Raw genomic sequence first — 21,953 nt, forward strand, 5'->3', positions numbered from 1 at the left:
TTTGGTCAATCTTATCCAAATAATGGAATTGCAATTGTTTGCAATTGCGTTTTTTGGTCAATTTTTTTAAGGGTTGTTTTAAACCAACCCTCAAAAAAAATTATTAAAACATATTTAATAATTTTCCTTACTTTTGCAATTCCATTGAAACTTCCAAATGCTTTCCGTCATCTTCAAAGTCTTTCGGTGGGCAACCCCCTTCATACCTCCCTTCCAAGAGACTCCCACAAAGATGGAGAGAAAAACAGAGAGGAAAATTGTTATATGTAATCACTTCTTCATTGTTATATCTCAGACATTTCCATGAAAGCACATAAAATTACCTTCTACTGAAGCAAAATAATTTGATTTTGCTGACGGTTGATATATTCAAACACGATCCAGTTCCTTTGCATATATGATTCTATATAAGTCGACAACCTCTACCATCAGTTCCTTGTACCAACCTCCCAATTCTCTCTCATCAATTCGACCTTCCAAATGGAGTTGATCCAAACATTCTCCACCCCATTTGGGCTCATATTGTTTTTCAAAGTTCTCTTCTGGGACATCATAGCACATTACTTTTTCTCAGATGTTCAGTCCATCATCCGAACCTTATCGGCTTTGGTCTCCACCAAATGGAAAATTTGGAATTCTAGACCAATAATGAACAAGCAATACAGTTTTTGTTTTCATGAAGATAACATTGATGAGAAAATTTGTAGTGCAGAGCTAAAGATTGTGATGGACAAACTGGGCATAGAACGTGACCCAGATGGGGACTTGATTGGTGCGAAGGAGCTCTCTGAATTGTTTGAGGAGGAGCCCAGTTTTGAAGAGGTGAGAGAGGCATTTGATGTTTTTGATGAGAACGAGGATGGGTTCATAGATGCAACAGAGCTGCAGAGAGTTCTATGTAATTTGGGCTTAGAGGAAGTATCACAGGTGGAGGCATGCAAGAGGATGATCAGTGCTTTTGATGAAAATGGGGATGGATTCATTGATCTAAATGAGTTTGTGAAATTTATGGAGAAGTGTTTTTGCTGATGTCTCATTCTTCAGCTACAAAAATTACATCTTTATGTAGTTTAATGGTTAATGTCTTTAATTTGTAAAATTTATGTATCACCCAAATATTTTATCAAAATTTTCGACACTCATAATATAATAAATTACATATATAGTTTGTTGTGTCGATACACATTTAATTGTATGATATTACCCCTATGTATATATTTTATGACCGAATGGAGTCGCAACTATGACCTCTTGAATAAAAACCTAGACACTGACAATCCGAACTACCCTCAGTTTATATATATATATATATATATTTGACCATGCGAGTTTAATAAAAATACACAATCTTTTAACCAGATATCTATTAAAAATGTTTAAGCTTTGCATTCACACTGCTTAAAAAAAAAAAAAAAAAAAAAAATAATAATAATAATTTTTTTTGAAAAAATAAACAACTAGTTGGGAACATTTATCTAATTTGGGTGCAAAAATAAACACTATTTCAGTGCAAAGTGAAACAACATATGACGTTTGATAGGGTGATTCTATTTGCATCTAAATAATAATTTAGTACGCTTAATTAAAATTTTAAAATTTTATTAGTTACTATTATACCTTCGTGTAAATTACCAACAAGGATAATAAACATTAAACCTTAAAATAATTTATTATTTTTTATCATGGCACATTCAAATTACTTATATATATATTTTTTTCATATTCAACTCTCTTCATCTTCTTCTTAAGTTTCAATTATTTTTTCTTCATCATCATCTTTATTCCAAAACTCTAATTCACCATACCAAAACTTTACCATTAAAACTCCAATCTATCCCATCAAAACTCACCGTTATCATCAATGCCAATCAGTTTGGAGTGGGTGCTGACAGCACCTTGTTGTGATTGTAACTCGTTTTGTTTTTCAAATTTTCAATCACGACATCCATGGAAAAATTAACGTAAGGTGGTGTTATGGCCGAATAGATGAGATTGAGGGAAACTCGTAAGCTGGCCGATTGAAGAAAAGGCCGTGCATAAATCGGCCAGCAAACGGCCCACCGACATATGCGTGAACCGATGGAAAGGATGGCCGAATACAAGTCGGCCCATGACAGGTCCATCAGGGAAGGGCTATAGTTGAGTAAAACCAAGTTAGAGAGCCATCAGAGCCGTATATCCCATGGGCTGCATAGAGGCCCAAGGACGAGAAAAGGCCCAGAAGAAAAAAGTGGGCCCTTGGAGGTCCCTTGGGAAACATTATAAAAGAAGGAGCCATGGTCAAACAAAAAGAAAAAAAAAAAACAAAACTTGGGAGAAAAGAAAAAAATTGAGAGAGACACAATCAAGCTCATAGAAAAATGAGGATCAAACTCTGTTTGGACCAGAGTATTTCTAAATCCACTTCACCATAATTGGCGTTGCCTGAGGGAATACTCCAACGCGTTTATGGTAGACATAACAGATGATCCTTCTTTGGTTGCTGACTATGTTACACCAAGAACCATGCTTGGTCCAGAGAATATCACCGCACAAAGAGCCTTGAATTCTGACCCAGTAGCTCAATACTCGCCTTTAACTTTGATGTAGCAAAACCATGCAGACGATGATGGACCAAGCAAAACAAAACGAACAGCGTTTGGAAAATATGACGGCTGATAACGAACGTTTATGTAAAGAGCTGGCTCTAGAGTTAGCCAAATCTCAGCAGATCGCACCACATCACAAGCGGGGTCGGTCACTAGAACAGAAAAAGGATAATCAATGACGTCGGCATCGGAAACATGACAGCATCAACACCTTCGACTCATCGGCTATCAGTACAAGAGCCTAGGAAAAAAGGACGAGTTGGCATGTCCTGCTCATCTGAGAGGAGCCCATATGTGCGGCATAGGCAAGGAAAAGAAGATTGTGGCTCAGATGAAGAGGACAGACATGATCCTTTCATACGACGAATCACAAGGGTGTAGCTCGACTTTTTGTGCTCCTTTCGGATACGACTAGCTCTACAGTTTGGATTCTTGTGGTTCTGAATCTGATTCCACAAGTGCAATGTGAAATAGATAAACACAAAATAGTTCAAATCTGGAAAATTTTTTAGAAAATCGATTTTGAATCAAAATGCCAAAAATGGACTGCTTTGCCAGATACAAAGTCGCCACCTAAATATTTTTAGAAAATTTAGGAAACCCATGACTCGTGCCAAAGGCCACGTGTCTATCATCACCAAGATTGTCACGGCTCAGGAACTTAGGTACAAGAGGGAAAGGTCAAGAATTGAGCACCCCTGCTCATCCGATCAAAGATCAGCCTCTACTAATCATAATGTGATTCTTATTTACATTATATGCTCTTGTTCCAATTATTAGGATAACTTACTATGTGATGCGCACACAAGTATAGACTAATTTGCAAAAATTGGAACACTTTGATTCATGTTGGTTTTGAAATTTTTTTGAATATGTACCACTTGAAAAAGTAATCTCATAAATACATTACTCAAATTATTCCAATTCAAGCAATAAGCCTTCATCCACAGGCATTCAAGTAGATATAGCACTTAAGCACTTAGCTTCATGATAAGCATGCTAAACATGGCAACAATCACATGCATGCGACATGCTAAAGCAATTAAAATGCTCACTTCATACTCCAAGGCAAGCCAAAAGAAACAAAAGAGTTAGAAAACATGCATGCCCTTAACTAATGCAACACATGCGATATGCAACTACTAAGCTCGGCTCGTAATATGACATGTGAATCAATTTGATAGCATGCGATTTAACATGTATTCAACGAAGTAATAAACGACAATGCTTTGTTAGAATGATGAAACCGGGCTTTGATGCATGCAAGACAAGTGTATGCAAACATGGGATATGCTAAATGAAACATGATGTTTTAAACTACCCATTATAAGCAAGTAAATAAAAGGGAGAAAGACGTGAGGTTGAACGACATATACATTATTACATGTTTGCCCTCGCGTAGGAGGGTCCAAATGAATAACCTAGCTAATTACTACGAATTAACTAACTATTACAAACCACATGAAGTAAATTAACTTCACTAGCTAATTGATTAATTATTACAACAACAAATTTAACTAACTATTCTAGCTAATTAAATAAATACAACACATAACTAACTATCTATTCTAACTATTTAATTATAAGCCTGCTACTCCGAGCACAATTACAACATCCTCTTGACGTATCTCGAGAATCGAGGGATAACTCATGCATGGATGTGGATTTCCACCTGATAATGCTCTCTATTTTGCTATGGGAATGCCTATATTGCACAGTTGGAAAATTGCACTGTTTTTCTACCTTAGCTTCTGCTCTGCTCTGCTGGAAAAAGGGCACTGCTTGCCTGGAAAAAGTGGCCGGCAACCCAAAGTAGTGGTCGGCCGGCCACTAATAGTGGGTTGTTGTCCAGTAAAGTGGCTTGCCGACCACTAATGTTGGTTCTTTCTTGCAGCAATAGAGAACAAACAGAGCACAAACCAGAGTATTCTCAGGGGGATGTTTGTCCACCATGCCTCTCCTTATTAGAAAACAGGTCAAAGGACGGGTAGGCTTGACTCGCAAGCCATTAATCGACGCAATTTCATTGTGTGATTACTTATGAATCATGGGACACAATTTCAATAAATGCAAAGGAAAGACCAACAAGACCTCCTCCCTATCATGGATTGATCAAGGGAAGTGGTTGACCTTGGAAACTTGAACCATTTCATCACTAACAAGTACGAAATGAGCCAAGTCTCCATGTGTTTAATTAACGTCCGATTGAACACCAAATTAGCTTATTATTTAGTTGCATTTTAGTCCAAGTTTTATTACTTCATTTTAATTACCTTCTATTCCTTAATTCATTGAGTCCAATAATGAGTTTTAAGTCCACTAATGGAGAGAAGTACCAAACCAAATGTTGTTTTAGGCATGAAAGAGATGTCATGCCGTTGGTAATGAACCCCCAAAGGGATTAAACCATTAATCACAACAACCTCAATCTCAAGCTTAAACAAACAATCGGTTTGAAACCACCCTCAAAGCAAAGAAAAAACCAAGAAATGAGGGAGTTTGCAGAGATGCTTAGAGGTGAACACAAGTATGGAAAGCAAGAAATAAATGCTATCAACTCAAATAGGTTGGTGGTTAAGGCCTAAACCACCAAGCCTATGAGGACAATTATACTATAAGCATACTACACAAAGCATGATGAATCTAACTCACAAAAATAGTCATAAAATAGTCCAAAAAGTGTTGGAATTAGGACAAAAACAACTACAACAACTAGCTAAAATATTGAGAAATTAAAGCTACCACACAAGCACAAGGAGATGAGTCTAACCCCTCCACTTTTGGGACTTCAAAACATGATTTTTGCCTCTGAAAAACCTCTAAAAATCAGTGGTAAAAAGCTCAAAAAGAGTCGATGAGAATATGGGAAACACAAGGGAAAAAGCCTTAGAAGCAAGGTTCAAATAAGGGTTATGAACCCCTCTACCTTTAATGTCCTTAAACCACAAGTTTCAGCCTAAAAAGACAGGTTATGAACAACTCAAAGACAACAAGAAAAGATGGAAAGCAAGTAGTGTACAGATAGTACAAAAGCACTAGAGTGTATACCTCTTGAAGATGAATAATTCCTTGAGTCACAAACCACTAATTTCACACTCTCAAGTGCCTCAAGAGCTAAAATGCAAGCTCAAATCACCTCAGTAAGGAACTCTCTAGGTTTAGTTTAGAGTGTTTAGGCAAAGGATATGTGAGTTGCAAGAGGGAGAGAGAGAGAGAGAGAATCATAGAGAGAGAAATTTTTTCAACATTTTGCTGTCCAAAATTTTCTAAAGTCCAAAATTTTTCTAACCTTGGCAACATAAGAGAGAGTCATCTATATATAGAAATATATGAGAGACCTTCGAAAATATCCTTACAAATACAGCTGGAATGGTGCATGCATCTGTAGGGACAGCTAGCAGAAAATATCTATTTTTTTTGCACTAGTGGCCAACAGGCCACATTAGTGGGCGGCATGCCACACTAGTGGACGGTAGGTCCCTAGAGGCTTAGGCCTGAAAAATCACTATTTTGGTCCAAAACAAAGCACAAGGTTTGAGGGTTGAAAACTGAGGTTTCTTGCTGAGGAAGTCAAGCATGTGACAAGCGTACACATTCTTCATTGAGTGATCAATCAGTGGCACCCAAGTCTTAAGGGTCGTAAAAAATGGGGTGTCTACAAAGGGCCATCTTGTCTAAAAAGGTCAAAGCATATAGGTTTACGTTGTATGATGGAAATCGAATCCTACGGATCACATTCGCCATTACAAATAGGCGATGACATTGCACGCTGATGATGAAGTGCTTATGTGCCGCATGTTTCCAACCAGCTTGGGGTTGTTGGCTGTCAGATGGTATTATAAGCTTGAACCGGTCTCAGTTAAGAGTTTCCATAAGCTCTAGAAATCCTTTCAGGCAAGATTTATCACCAATGAGATCCAGCTGTAGACACCCAATTTTTGACCGCTCTTAAGACTTGGGCGCCATTGATTAATCACTCGATAATGAAAGTTGTGCTATGCAAATGTTTGATTTCTTCAGCAAGGAGAGCTCTAAATCCCAACCTTACACCCCATTTTGGACAAAAAATATTTTGACCAAAATTATTTTAGACCTTAAAACCATCTCTTTCAAAATATTTTTAAAAATGTTTCTATGATATTCCGAAGCTCGCATTTCGTTAAAAATTACGCTTTTCGGTAAATTGAGTAAGGACAAAGTGGAAATAAATGAAAGAGATGTGAACTCTTTGAAAAATCTTTTAAACATCTTGTTTAAAGGTTTGGAGTTCAAGAAAATAAGAGTGGAGGGAAGAAACTTAGTTGGGGAAGAAGTTAGGCATGAACCGTTAAGAGAGAGTCGAGCAGCCCTCACTAAATCAGGCCTATCCTTTTGTACACTTTGAATTTAGTTGTGAGGCCACCACCATTGGAAAATGGACTTCTGGTGCTTCATTTTAGACCCAAGAGTCTCCTAAAGGTTGTTTGAAGTTAGGCATCAATCCGATTAAGAAAACTAAGCAACCTCACTAAAATAGGCATATCTCTTTGCACACTTAGAATTTATATGTGAGGTTGCCACCATTAGAAAGTAGACTTCCGGGGCTTCAATGTAGACACAATAATGACCTGAAACCGAGTCCAGATGAAGGAGATATGCTCATTTGAAGACGGGCCATCACTGATGGCTAGCAAGTGGCCGACAACCACCATTTGTGGCCGCAAACCACCATTTTTTGCCTGACGACCATCAATGATGGCCGGCTAACCACCACTGCAAGCTTGCCGGCCATCAGTGTAAAAATCGGATATTTTCCCTCCAGTTGTTCCACACTGCTCCAGCTAATCTTTTTTAGATATTTTCTACCAAAGCTCATATGTTTTTATATATAGAGGACCTCCCTCTCATCTTTCAAGGTTAGAAACATTTTAGGAGTTAGGAAAATTTTGGAAAATATCCTCTCTCTCTACAATTCTCTCTCTCTTTTGCAACTTGCATAGCCTATGCCCAAACACACCAAAGCAAACCTAGAGAACTTCTTGCTTAGGTGATTTAAGCTTGGATTTGAGCTCTTGAAGCACTTGAGAGTGTGAAATTAGTTGGTTGTGACTTAAGGGTTCATTCCTCTCCAAGAGGTATACTTCTCTTGCTTTTGCACCATCATTACAGCACTTGTTTTCTATGTTTTCTTGCTGTTTTTAAGCTCTTTAAAACCTGTTTTTATGGGCTGAAGCTTGTGGTTTAAGGTTATTAAAGGTAGAGGGGTTAATCACCTTTCTTTGAACCTTGTTCTCTAAGCCTTGCCACTTGTGTTTCCCATTCTTTTATCAACTTTTTTTGAGCTTTTTATCACTGATTTTCAGAGGTTTTTAGAGGCTAAAAAAAGTGGTTTTGAAGTCCTAAAAATGGAGGGGTTAGCCACCCCTCATTTGGTCTGTTTACTAGCTTAAATTGTTTCATGTTTTAGCTTTCATTCCATCACATTTTTGTACTATTTTTGGGCTATTTTTTAGGCTGTATAAACTCTATATTTTTGGGTTGAAACTTGTGGTTTAAGGCCAATAAAGGTTGAGGGGTGGTTCACTCTTCTTTGTATCTTGTTTTGGAGGCCTTTGCCCTTGTGTTTCCCACCCTTTTACTATCTTTTTCTAAACTTTTAAACATTATTTTTCAGAGTTATTTCAGTGGCTAAAAACATGTTTTGAAGTCCAAAAACGGAGGGGGTAGCCTCCCCTCCTCGTGTTTTGTTTACTAGCCTAGCATGCCCTATGTTTTAGCGTATTATTCTAGCTTTTGTTAGTCTAATTCCAGCACGTTTTAGGGTTGTTTCAGACCTATTTTAAGACTGTTTTTAAGTGTTTGATGTGTTTGAGTTTTTTTTCTCATGAGCTTAGTGTTTTAGGCCTTAGACACCATCTGCTTTGAGTGATAGCATTTGTTTATGCTTTTCTCACTTATTTTTAGCACCTAAAACTCTGCAACCTCCCTCATTTCTTCACTCTTTATTTGCTTTGAGGGTTGTATCAAACTTGGGATTCTTTAAGCTTGAGATTGAGGCCCATACTTAATGGTTTAATCCTTTTTTGAGGGTTCATTACCAACGGTATGTAAATTCTCTCATGCCTTAAACCACCCATTGGTTGACACTTCTTTCACTTTAGAAAACTCTCACCAATGGACTTAATTGACTAAGTAATGGTTGGTAAAGTTAAAATGAGTAACTAACAACTTGGGACTAAAATTGAGCAAGATAATAACTTGTGTGTTGTGTGTTCAATCGGACGTTAATTGTACACAAGGAAAATTGGGACATTTCATACTCAAAGTGACGAAATGTCTCAAGTTTCCTAGGTCTCCATTGCCCTTGATCATGCATGATAGGGTGATAGTTCTTGAGTGTCTTATTTTGCATTTATTGAGCTTGCATATCTTGGATCACAAGCCATCATGCAATGAAATTGCTTGAGTTGGTGGTTTGTGGTTTAAGTTCACAACTCCTTGGATTTATCCATGAAAAGGAGTGGTGAATTGTGCAGACAATCCTTAGAAAACCCTCGTTTTGCTCTATTTGTACTCTGTTGCAGCATGATGATCCAGTGCATCAGCAACTGGCAGGCCACCATCCATGGCCGACAGTGCACCATAGATGGCCGGCAGGTCACCTTCATGGCCGACAGTACTTTCCAGTGGCCGGTCACTGATGCAAACCTCAGCAGAATGTTGGTAAGGTAGAGCATAATGGTTCTGGAAATGTTCAAAATCTGCAAGCAGAGACTTTTGAGAGCAAAACATAGGTCTTTTCGGGTGGCATCCGAGCATATGCATCTTCCATTTCCCGAGGCAGAGTAGTGGCTGTGTAGTTATAGTCTTTAATTGCTTATTTCTCTTACACTTGTGTTGTAACTTAATTAGTAAGCTTACTAGTTAATTCATTCAAGTGATGTAATAATTAGTTAATTAGTTTATCTATTTATTTCGCTTGGTTTGTAATAATTAGCTTAATTAGCTTTGCCCTAATTAGTTTCTAATTAGTTTTGCTTTATTCATTTGGACTCTCCTTCGTGAGAGCAAAATGTAATAATGTGTATGTCTTCCAACCTCGCGCCTTTCTCCCTTTTATTTAATCGCTTTTGATGGTTAGATTAGGGATATGTTTCAATTAGCATACCTTATGGTTGCATTCATTCATTTGTCTTGCATGCATCGTAGCTTAGACTGTATGTCTTGAATTAATTCATATGCCATATTAGTGGCCAAGCCTATTAATTGCATTCTTTGCATGTGTTGCATTAGGCCTCTTGTATAGTTAGGAATCAAGCATATTTTTCTAACTCATATCTTCTTAGCTTGGAGTACTAGGTGAGTTTTTAGTACTTTAGCATATTTGCATGAATGTGAATGTTGCCATGTCTAGCATGCTTGCCATGAGGCTAAATGCTTCCTTGATAAATTGCATGAATGCCTGTAGATGAAGGCTTGTTGCTTGAATTAGAACGATTCAACGAATGTATGTTTTAAGCCCACTTTGTCGAGTGGCAAATTAGTTTTAAGCCCACTATGTTTGGTGGCAAATCCGCAAACTTTAAGCCCACTTGAGGTGGAAAATTCAAACCCTTTTTACAAAGAAACATAAGTTGAATTGTTCCAACTTGAGCAAACTAGTCTATACTTGTTTGTGCACATCACATAGTAAAGCTAGCTTAATAACCAGAACAAGAACGCATAATGTTGATAAAAATCATATCATGATTAGTAGAGGCCGATCTTTGATCGGGCGAGCGGGGGTGCTCAATTCATGACCTTCCCCTCTTGTACCTAAGTTCCCGAGCTGAAGCAACTTTGGTGATGACGGACATGTGGCCTTTGGTACGAGTCATAGGTTTCCTAAATTTTTCCAAAAATAAAATATATAGGTGGCGATTCTATATCTGGCAAGGCAGTCCAATTTTGACATTTTTGATTCAAAAGCAATTTTCAAAAGATTTGCCGGATTTGGACTCTTTGGTGCTTATCAATTTCACATTGCACTTGTGAGATTAGATTCAGAATCGCGGAAGTCCAAACTATAGGGCTTCTTTTTGAGTTTCCGAAAGGAGGGGCGAAAAAGCCGAGCTAGACTAGCCTAAGCAAGCCGACTCGCTCTGGGCAATGCAAATCAAGCTGGAAGAAACCCTCAATGAATATTCGGCGCACTATTGGGAATGTTCCATCCTGGTTGACGATGCCTGCAATGATTTCATGGCTATCACTACCTTTAAGATGGGTTTACACCTTGATAGTCCGCTCAAGAGCTCGTTGACTAGACGACCCCCCAAAACCGTCTGGGCCTTAATGTAGAAGGTTGAGGAGTATTGCATGGTGGGAAATGATGCCCTCCATGTCAAAGCTAGTCAGACAGTCATGGAAATGGTGGCACCTACCTTAGTACAACTGATAAGTGTTGCACCATCGGAAAGAAGCCCTAAGCATGGAGGTAAGCTGAAACGGGAAAGTCGCTAAGATCATTACCGATCAAGGGAACAACATTTATGCCGATCGAGTGAGCAATATCAAGTGGAAAGCAGGCGCCCGTAGACACCCCATTTTCGACCGACCTTACGACTCAAACATCATCGATTGAGCGCACGGTGATCGCGCATGTTGTGCTCGTTCTGAGGTTTCAGAGTTTCGGTTGAGAGCCTTACCTCCGGACCTCGGGACTCTTTTGTGCTTTACCTCAGTTTGTGAACCAGGTTCTGTTTTCTCTTCCCAAAGGGAGGGAGAGGTCTCGTAGACCATCTCTCAGTGGCCGTAGGCTACTTTTCGTGGTCGTAGACCACTGCTCCCGTTTGGAGACCAGTTTTTGGTTTTCGGAGCCGTCGGCCGTGCGCCTCGGTTTGGGACCGCTTAACTTTCTCCGTTTGGCACAGTTTTTGGAGAGCTTGAACATTTTGAACCTTCGTTTTAGCTTCTTGAGGAAGGTTGAACCTTTTGAACCCTTGTTTTAGCTTCTTGAGGAAACTTGAACCTTTTGAACCTTCGTTTTAGCTTCTTGAGGAAGCTTGAACCTTTCGAACCCATGTTTTAGCTTATTGAGGAAGCTTGAACCTTTTGAACCTTTGTTTTAGCTTCTTGAGGAAGCTTGAACCTTTTGAATCCTCGTGTTAGCTTCTTGAGGAAGTTTGAACCTCTTGAACCTTTGCTCTAGCTTCTCCAAGAAGCTTGAACCTTTTGCTCTAGCTTCTCCAAGAAGCTTGAACCCTCTTGTTTTTCTATAAGAGAGGGCCTCCCTCTCCTTTAGAGAGGTTGAAAAAATTTGTCTAAGGAAAAGCACATATATCTCTCTATATCTCTACATTCTAGGCTTAGAAAGGGTGTTTGTTCTTGGCTTTTAACACCACACCTCATAGCCACACACCTCCACCATTGATCTAAGATTCTTGGAGGGTCTTGAGAGGTCACAAAGAGCTAGTTTTTGGTCCAAGAAGTTGCTGGTTTTGCTGAAGCTACAGGGGTAACACACTATTCCCTCTTTTAAGCTTTATTTTGCTCCTTCTTTTAGCCATACTTTCAAGCATATTTGAGCTTTGGTGTAAATTGAAAAAAGTCTTGTTTTGAGGTCCTTTTCATGTTTGTTTAAGGTCACTTTGTTGTTGGGGGTCATCTACCCCCTTGCATGCTTCACTTTGCCTTGTTTTGAGCCATGCATGAAGGCCTTTGTATTGATCATTGTTTGGCCTTTTGACCACCAAAATCCAGCGGTTTTTCAGTGGTTAATATGCTATTTTGAGAGCCAAAATCAGAGAGGGGTGACCCACTCTCTCCTTGTTTTGTTTTCTAGAATATTTGGCCTAACAAAGGAGCCTATACTTGCATGCCTCCAAGCCTTGTTTTAGGGCTTTTTTGGTCCTTTTTGGGACCTGCATAAGCTCTGTCCAGAGCTGATTTTGTCATATTGGATGTCCACCTTGCATGTGTAGAACAATCCTCTTCATAGATTATCAAAGGAGCATGTCATTCTTGCATGCATTGACCATGTTTCAGTGGGTTTTGGGGTTTTATTTGGCATTTCATACCTCTGTATTATACTGGTTTAGTGGCCTCTTGAATGCTTCACATGCTTGTAGTGTAAATCCTCTTCACTAGCTTATAATGCATGTTGTTTTGGCCTTTGATTCTAGCATATTTTGGCCATGTTCTAAACTGATTTTGTGCATGTTTTGAATTGCCTTAGCTCTTTTTTTAGGCCTCATGGTCGAATGATGTTTTCTATGCATGGTTGTAGTGCAATACCCTTGCCTAGCTTTGAGTTTTGAAGCCTCTTGGATGCTTATATTGAGGTGTTTGCATGTTTTGGGGTCATTGTGCATGTTATTTCAGAGCTTATACTTGCGCCATATTCCCATGTTTTCCACCCTTTAAATGCGTTTGAGAGTTGTGCTTGTATGCCTCATTTTTGGGCTATTGCATGAGCTTCATTTTTGTGCATTGCAAGCTATCATTTTAGTCCATTTTGCCACTGTTTTGGGCCTACATAGGGACTGTTTGGGGCTGGTTTGGCCATTTGAGTATTGCTTTGCATGCCTATAGTGTAATCCACTTCACTAGTTTCAGTATTTGGGCCATCTAGCATGCATTGTGTGAGGTGTTTGCATGATTCGGGATCATCTTGCATGTCATTTCAGAGCTGGAAAATATGTGATTGTATGCCATATTTCATGCTTACCATGCTTTGGTGGAGTTACACTTTGTGCCTTAGGTTTGGTCCCTTGCATTTGTGCATGTTTGCATGTGTGTTGTTGCTTCATTTTCATCATGTATGGCCACTGATTTGAGTGTGGCTGAGGCCCACTCATTTTAGTTTAAGTCCATCTTGCATTATGTATACCATATCCATGTTGTCGCATGCTTGATCGTCGCATTGTGTATGCCTTGCTCATGTCTTCGTGCATGTCCATCTTCGTATGTGCATTGCGTATGCCATATAGTTCATGTCCATTGAGTATGCCAATCTTAGTTCATAACATTGTGTATGCTAGTTGCATGTTTGCATATCATCCCTCGCATGCTAGCGTGATTAGGTTGCATTGCGTTTAGGGTTGCATGATAGTCGTATTGTGTATGCCATGTATATTGCATTGTGTTTGGAATAGGGTTTAGTCCAAACACGGGAAACGAGGGACGTTTTATACTCCAAGCGATGAAACGTGCCTCGATTCTTGGTCGTCGACATTCCGGATTACCCATGATGGAGTTTAGGCCATGTTGTGTTTATATGTGCATTCATTTTACATCAAGTCATGCAATCCGACTACTCGGCCATCATGCATCGAGATGCGTGATTGGCGGCATGAGGATCGAGGACTACACTCCCTGGAGCTTGTGCAATGATGGGGAGAGTGGTCATGCACACATATATTGAAAATACTTTGCCATGCCCCTTTCTCGCTCTCTGTTACAGCAAACCAGAAACCAGCAGCAAAAACTAGTTAGCAGCCTTCTGGAGCTTTGTACAGTGTTCTGGGACCAGTTAAAAACAGAGGCAAATTGGAGCATCATGATGGATTTCCCGACAAGGCGACTTGAGCATGCATGCATCCCTATCATTCGGAACAGAGCTGAGGCAGTCCATTTTGTTTAATTTGCATGCTAGTTTCCTTACTTACTTAGTTAATTCGTTAATTAATTAATGTGGTGCAATAGTTAGTTTAATTAGCTTAGATTAGCTAGTTTATTCTGTACTATTCATTCGGACCCTCCGAGGAGGGTAATGTTGTAATAAGTGTGCGTGTGTGTATGATGCATGCCTTCCAACCCCACGTCTTTCTCCCTTTTATTTACCAGTTTATGGTGGTTAGTTTAGGGCACGTTTCAATTAGCATACTTATGCTCGCATGTTTGCATCCATTTATCTGTCTTGCATGCACCGGGCTCGGCGCATCATACTAACTGCATTGTATTTCAATTCTGAGTTGAATATGTGTATCAGTTGTTGCATTTCATATACCATTTTAGAATAGCCGAGCCTATCTTAGTTGTATTTTTGCATGTGTTGCATTAGGCATTTCAGCATAGTTAGGATTCATGCATGATTTCTAATTAGCTTCTTTCTTTGGCTTGGAGTACTCGGTAAGTATTTATGCTTTAGCATTCTTGCATGCGTGTGAGTGATTGTCGTGATAGCATGCTTACCATGAGGCTATTTGCTTATGTGATGTAACTGCCTGAATGCCTGTGGGTGAAGGTTGGGTTATTTGAATTGGAACAATTCACCAATTGAGAGTTTTAAGCCCACTTGAGAGTGGCAAAATCATGTTTTCTTCAGCCCACTTGAGGGTGGCAAATCCACGTCTTAGCCTACTTGCGAGTAGCACCATAACACCATCTTTCAAATAAACAAACATGAAATGTTTTGTTCCAACTCAAACGATCCAGTCTATACTTGTATGTTGTGTGCATCACATAGTAATTCTAGGCTAATAACCGGAAAAAGAGCACATAATGTTTTCTAAACTCGATATCATGATTAGTAGAGGCCGATCTTTGATCGGGTGAGCGGGGGTGCTCACGAAATGACCTTCCCCAATCGTACCCAAGTTCCCGAGCCGAGACAACTTTGGTGATGACGGACACGTGGCCTTAGGCACGAGTCAGGGTTTCCTAAATTCCCCCAAAATAAAATATTTAGGTGGCGACTCTGTATCTGGGAAAGCAGTCCATGTTTGGCACTTCTTTCCAAAAATCAGTTCTTCAAAACAATTTGCCGGATTTGGACTCTTTGATGATTCATCGGTCTTGCATTGCACTCCGCGAGATTAGATACAGGACCGTGACATTGAGTCCAAACTGTAGTAAGCCTCAATGAACAAAACGGGATTTTTCTCGGGACGTTCGGGGACGTCTACAGTTTCTGGCGACTGTGCTGGGGATTTAGAGAACTTGACTCGAACTCATGACATCTTGTTTGGATTACACTTATGTGTGTTTTTTTTGCATTGCATTTTCATTTGTGCGCCTAGGACACCGTGTTTGCCATCTGTTATTCCTGAATGGTTTGCCAGAGGCTCGCTTTGAGAAGCGTGCCATAAGGCTGACCAGTTACGGGCTTTGCCACGATGGGAACACAAACCCCAGTTTTCACCGGGGCACCCTTTTTGACCATTCGACCTAGTGCATATCGGAATCCATAGTGACCATTCCAAACTAGGACAGGTTGCTTACCTGATTGTAGGTTGTTTGAAACCGCTGCGTGCGTAGTGAAACCCTAGCTCTTGACAAAATAGGATAGGGAAACCCTACCCCAACATAGGGGTGTTTTGGCTCTCACTTGCTATGTGCTTTTAGAGTGTGTCTCTACAGGAATGCATGTGTCAGTTGCAAGTCTAGGTATCAGGCCTGAGGGCATCAGTATTTTGGGGGGATCAGTTTTACTCGACGGTATCAGTTTACAGGCAGAGTTTTGGGCAGAATTCAGTAGAGAGCACAGTCGTTCAGCTATGTTTATACCTATTCTAGTGAAATCAAGCTGAGATGCTGTCTGTTTTCTTTTTTGCAAGGTAGTTGTGGAACTATAGCTTCAGAGGGCTCCAATATCCCCCGGGTACATTGGATTCGTGCTGATAGACTTTGTCAGGTTAGAAATTCAGTTCAGAGCAACCAGTGTTTCCTTCGCCAGTGGTAAGGCAAGAAAAAGGCCAATTAGGCACAGATCATCCGCTCAGCAGTCCCCAGTTCAGCGGTCATTATCCACCTCACTTGTGCGCAGTTGGGCTGAGATATTTGTTTCCACCTCAGAAAAGGGATACACACTCGTTCAGTTTGATCAGCAGTTTTCAGTTAGAATGGAAGAGATGATGTGTCAGCTCTAGGAGAGTATGAGAACCATGCAGCAGGACGCTGCTCGTCAAGCAGAATTTGCCAAACAACAGGCCGAGGTCATGGCTCAACAGGCAGAGTTAATTGCCAGGCTACAACAGCAAACTGGAGCATCCGCTTCACACTAAGCTCCTTCCCCACCAAGAGTCTCAATACTTGAGGAGACAGCAAATGTCCAGGAAGATATGGACATCCCAACGGGGCCAGCTGCGCGCCCAGTCTTACCTTAGCTGTCCAAGGCACCCACGCCCACCAATCTACCGGATTCTCCCTTTGAGTTCGAGGTGGACCCCACAACGCTAAAAGTGAGCAAGCTAGAAAAGCTGTTCAAGAAGACTCAAGGCATGAAATCCATTTCGGACATAGAGGATGGATACACTGATTCGGCCGTAACTCTGCCGGACCGGTTCAAGATGCCACACATCGACCGCTTCAATGGCTCTGGAGACCCAATGGTGCACCTCCACCTGTTTTCTGATGTCTTGAGGCCAATGGGTTTGACCACAGCCCAGAAGCTATCACTATTCGGCAGAACCTTGTCGGGGATAGCCGCAATCTGGTATGCAAAATTAGAGAACTCTGCGAAAAAGAACTGGGAAGAGATGGCTGAGGCCTTCATTGCTCAATACTCCTATAGCACATAGATCGAGGTCACAACTTGTGATCTTGAAGTCACCCGTTAAGAGCCAAATGAGGGTTTTTCAGAGTTTGTGACGAGATGGAGAGCAAAGGCCTCGATGATGACTACAAGGCCTTCCGAGAAAGACCAGATAAGGATGGTTGTGCATAACCTCCAACCCAGGCTAATGCAAAAGATGATTGTCATACCCCTTCCCACCTTTGCAGACCTACACGAGATTGGGGTACAGATTGAGGATGCTATGAAGCAGGGCCTTATTGATCAGGAGAAGTAGCAGTCCAAGAGGGCGTTTACACGCAGTTCGAATGCGACCACCAGTGGTGATGCAGCTCCAAGATCTTCTGAAGTTGGAATGACCACCATCACTCCAAAAACAACCACCCCCTTTGTTGGCACATCCAATCCAAACCCTCGAACTTCGGACTATCTACCCCAAGGCAAGAGGGTTTTCACCCCACTTTATATGCCTTTGTCTAAAGCTCTAGGGGTCCTACTCAGGAAAGGACATCTGAAACTGTTAGAACAACGGCCTCTGCTCGATCCTCTCCCTCCAAAGCATGACCCGACTAAGTACTGTGCTTTCCATCAACAAACCGGTCATGACACTGACAGTTGTGTCCGTCTTCGCCACGAGATACAAAATTTGATTGACAACAAGGTCATCGTCGCACCTGGTCCTACAAAGTCTATCGACACTTGATCCATAAACTCTTGGGGGATAATGTAACCATGTGATCAGGGGATGAACCACCTGCGGATGGCACTCAGTTCACTCCAGCTGTGGGGAGGGCACGCACTATTTTGAGCATTTGCGAATGCTGTTTACTTTACTTTCTGACTTGTGTATTGGGTCAGTCTTGTTGTGTTGTACAGAGTCAGTCTTTTCTTACTGAGTCAGTTGGGTCTGTCTTGTTGTATCGAGTCAGTCCTGTTTTGTTGGAGTCGGGTGATTTCGGGGGTGTTACCTCGGACATCACTTGCTTGTTTTGTGTTTGTTTTTTCTCTTTGTTTTAAGTCTGTTTCTGCCTTGGAGCCAGTAATGCCAACAGATTTGAATGAACAACAGTGATTTTCACACTCTTGTGTTTGCTTTTGCCTTGTGCTAGTTGTGCCAGAAGTTCTGAATGAGATGGCAATATTTGACTAAAAACTGTGACTTTTTTGTGCTTTGAAATCATTACATTGACCTGAGTTTTTTTCAAAACTTTTTGAACATTGTGATGAAAACAAAGAGGAAGGAATTCCTCGGGATTTGCAAAAAAATTTTGATCAATTGAGAGAAAGAGAGGCATGCTAAGCCCTTAATGATTGAGATCATGTTTGTTAATGTGAGTACTGAGAAGGATCCTGGCTTGATCCAGATTGGTTCTACACTGTCTTCGACGCGAGCGATTAGTCGTTTACTTAAAAGATTTCAAAAAATGTTTTGTGTGGTTCTACGAAGACCTGTGTGGAATCGCTCTTGAGATTGTGCAGCTTAGGATCGCTCTCAACCTCGAGACTCAACCTCTTTGCTTCCAAACCTTGAACCTTAATTCAGAATGTTCAACGGTCAACCACAATGTAAGGCCCGAGTGGCCGGATCAGAAGCAGCCCATGAACTAGGGGCGAGAATATCAGATGTGATCGAAGGAAGCTTGCGAAAGTAGATCAAAAGCAGCCCTTGAACTAGGGGCAAAAATGTCAGATGCGCTCAAAGAATCAAAGATGAGTCTTTTCAGCAAACCAGGGAAGACTGGCAAGAATGCCAAATCCCAGAAGAGGGAAAGAAGAAAGTATTGCTGAAGGACAACCAAGTTCCTATCCACAACACTGGGGGCAATTCAGCCCCTATCGAATGAACTTTTACATCATCAGCGAAAATCAGCCATTCTCCTGGATTCAGATGCCTTCGAGATCTCAAAATCATTCGACATGGACAAAGCTACACTTTTACCCTTGAGAGGCTCGTTGGGCCGAAAACCTAGAAGGGTGACCCAGGCAAAAGTTAGAGCAAGAAAAAGAATAAAAAAATAAAAATGCAAAGAATAAAAAAAAAGAAAAGAAGAAAAATGAAGAAGATGAAAAGAAAAGATGAAAAAGAAAAAAGAAAAAGAGAAATGAAAAGAATTGAAAAGAAAAGAAAAACAAAGCTCGCAAGGTTGAAAACCCAGAAAGGGCAGCCTTGGCAAAAGTTAGAGCGCAAAAGGAGAGGTTAATACTCGAGTGTACCTTAACCCGAACTACGTAAGGCTTGATTCCCATGTTTGGGATACGTAGGCAACTTCATTTTGAAGTCCAGCCACAAACACTTCCAAATCGGCTGTGTCCATGTAATGGTTCTGATCATCGTTGTCTTCTTTGTATCTGAGAGCTCGGTTGTGATCGTCACCTTGAAAATTGGTTATAGTGTGCTGCGGTGCTATTCAAACAAGGGGCAACTTTCCGTTGCCATACAACGCGCTGCGGTGCCATTCAAACAAGGGCAAACTTTCCGTTGCCATGCAGTGTCGTTCAAACAAGGGGCAATTCTCCTTGGGATCTGAGGTTGTGCATCTCGAGAGTAGGTTTCATGCTCGTTGAGCAGTGGCCGTTTGCAAAAATAGTTTTTGAGAATTTTTAATGAAGTTGACTAATTTTCTCAAAAATTACTCCATTTTTCCAAAACTGGACCATTTCTTGGACCCAAAAAAGGGAAATATTTCAATGCTCATAGCCTGACTTGCATGATTTCAAATCAGAAAATTGAACAAGCATGTTAATCTAACTCTCATGTTGGTCAAAATTGTTTTAGCAGAACGTCAAAAACAAAAAAATTGTCAAAATGATGAACTAGGGGCACAGTTGAGTCAGGCTCCCTGTCTGTTTCCTTATTGTCAGCATACTTGCCAGAAAGGGCACTCTACTTGCCAGAAAAGGGCACAACTAAAGCTAACAAACAAAGGGCCGAAAGCTCTCTCATCCTCTGAGTAGCGAGGTATCAAGCCAAGTGCGAAGCACGAATTGGAATGGATCAAGATATTCCACTCCCTCATCTGGACAGATCTGATCACGTCCAAACTCCCCAGCAGAGCATCGTCAACCAATGCCAGCTGCAGATTTGCTACACATCCAGTTATAGCGCAACCCCTCTGTGGGAGAAACTCACTGTTGTCAACAAGAAGAAGAATCTAACGGAAGGCTAGGGGCAAGAGCCCGCAACTTTCTGTTTATCCATCAATCGCCCAGGGAAAGGATAAAAAAATAAGAGATTGAAGAATAGAGAGATGTGCGCTGAGAGGAAAAGTGAGGAAAGGGCTTTTTTTAGAAAAACAGAGCCTGAGGGCCGAGCGATGTGAGGATCACAAGTAAGGAAGGGTGGGAAACAATACCCGGAGAACTGGCTCCTCGTGACCCGAGAGGTCTCTCGTCTTTGGAATACGTCTGAGTGTTGTGTCTTTTGTTTTGTTGGTCTCGATTCTTGTTTTGAGTCGTTTCGAGTGTTACCCGATGTGTTTAGGTTGTTTACCTTTTACTTTTCTTTATCGAGTCATTTTCGCTGTGTACAGTCGTAGGCTCAATACCCGGTTAAGAACTTATCTCTTAATTTCAAAAAATCATTTTGTGCCCAGAGTATTGTGCCATTCTCCACATTTGTGCAAAACAGGATTTGTTCTTTCATAAAACTACAGGGTTCCACCCAGGTCACATGAGAACAGTAGAGCAAGGACCTATCTGAAGCTATATAGATTCCAGACTGCAAAGCAAAAGAAAAGAGGGAAAATTCGGAGCATCTGAGTTGTTTCAACTTCTGCAAGTTCCGTCATTGCATCCCGTCCATCCAGAATGAGCTGTGTGTTCAGGATGAGCAGTGTGCTGTTACGGGCTATGTGTTCAGAATAAACGGAGTACTGTGTTATGAGCTGTATGTTCAAAATAAACCGAGTACCGTGTTATGAGCTGTGTGTTCGGAATGAGCAGTGTGTCATATGAGCTGTAAGTTCAAAGTGAACAGAATACTGTGTTGATTGTTTTAGAGCCAGGATGGCAATCAGAAGTGCTCTCCTTGAGGACCATTCCCCGTCAGAATAAAGCAGTTTACCGCCACTCATTCCATGAGGTGCTTTCTAAAGTACCGCTTTGTTTCTTTATTGCATTCCCTAAACATCATGCTCTACATTGCTTGTAACATGCATCGTATCATCACACTTATTGCATTTATTTGCATCTTGTGTTATCTTGTATCGTTTATCCTTTTACGCTGAGCAGCAGTTAGGATCGTTGCCCTCCGGGGCTTTCTCAGGTTACGTTGTGCGTGCACCTGGGCGGTTGTTTTCGGTCCTCTTCTCATGTTTTCAGCGTGGTTAGAGTGTTCCTTTCCTTACACGATTTCAGCGTGTTTGGAATTCATCTTAGCTTGCATTCTTATGCACGCTCCTTTTCGAAACACCGGGATATGACCTTATGTTTCTCCCTATTCAGTTTAGAGCATCTGGAATACGTTCCAATGCTTGAGCCATTCCGAAACACCAGGATACGTCCCTATGTTTTTCCTTCTTTTCGAAACACCGGGATACGTCCCTATGTTTTTTCTTCTTTTTGAAACACCGGGATACGTCCCTATGTTTCTTCGTATTCGGTTAAGAGCATCTGGAATACATTCCAATGCTTGAGCCATTCCGAAACACCGGGATACGTCCCTATGTTTTTCCTTCTTTTCGAAACACCGGGATACGTCCCTATGTTTGTCCTTCTTTTTGAAACACCGGGATATGTCCCTATGTTTCTCCCTATTTGGTTAAGATCATCAGGAATACGTTCCAATGCTTGAGCCATTCAGAAACACGGCGATACGTCCCTATGTTTTTCCTTCTTTTTGAAACACCGGGATACGTCCCTCTGTTTTTCCTTCTTTTTGAAACACTGGGATACGT

The 21,953-nt window shown here is 40.9% G+C and overlaps 1 pseudogene; it reads left to right on the top strand.

Moving 5' to 3' along the window:
• Positions 1–480: 480 nt before the first annotated feature.
• On the top strand, positions 481–1,029 carry LOC145802509 (putative calcium-binding protein CML46 pseudogene; annotated as a pseudogene).
• Positions 1,030–21,953: the final 20,924 nt, after the last annotated feature.

This window comes from Camellia sinensis, chromosome 11 (assembly GCF_055761805.1).
Source record: "Camellia sinensis isolate YWXY chromosome 11, ASM5576180v1, whole genome shotgun sequence".
NCBI classification, from domain to species: domain Eukaryota; kingdom Viridiplantae; phylum Streptophyta; class Magnoliopsida; order Ericales; family Theaceae; genus Camellia; species Camellia sinensis.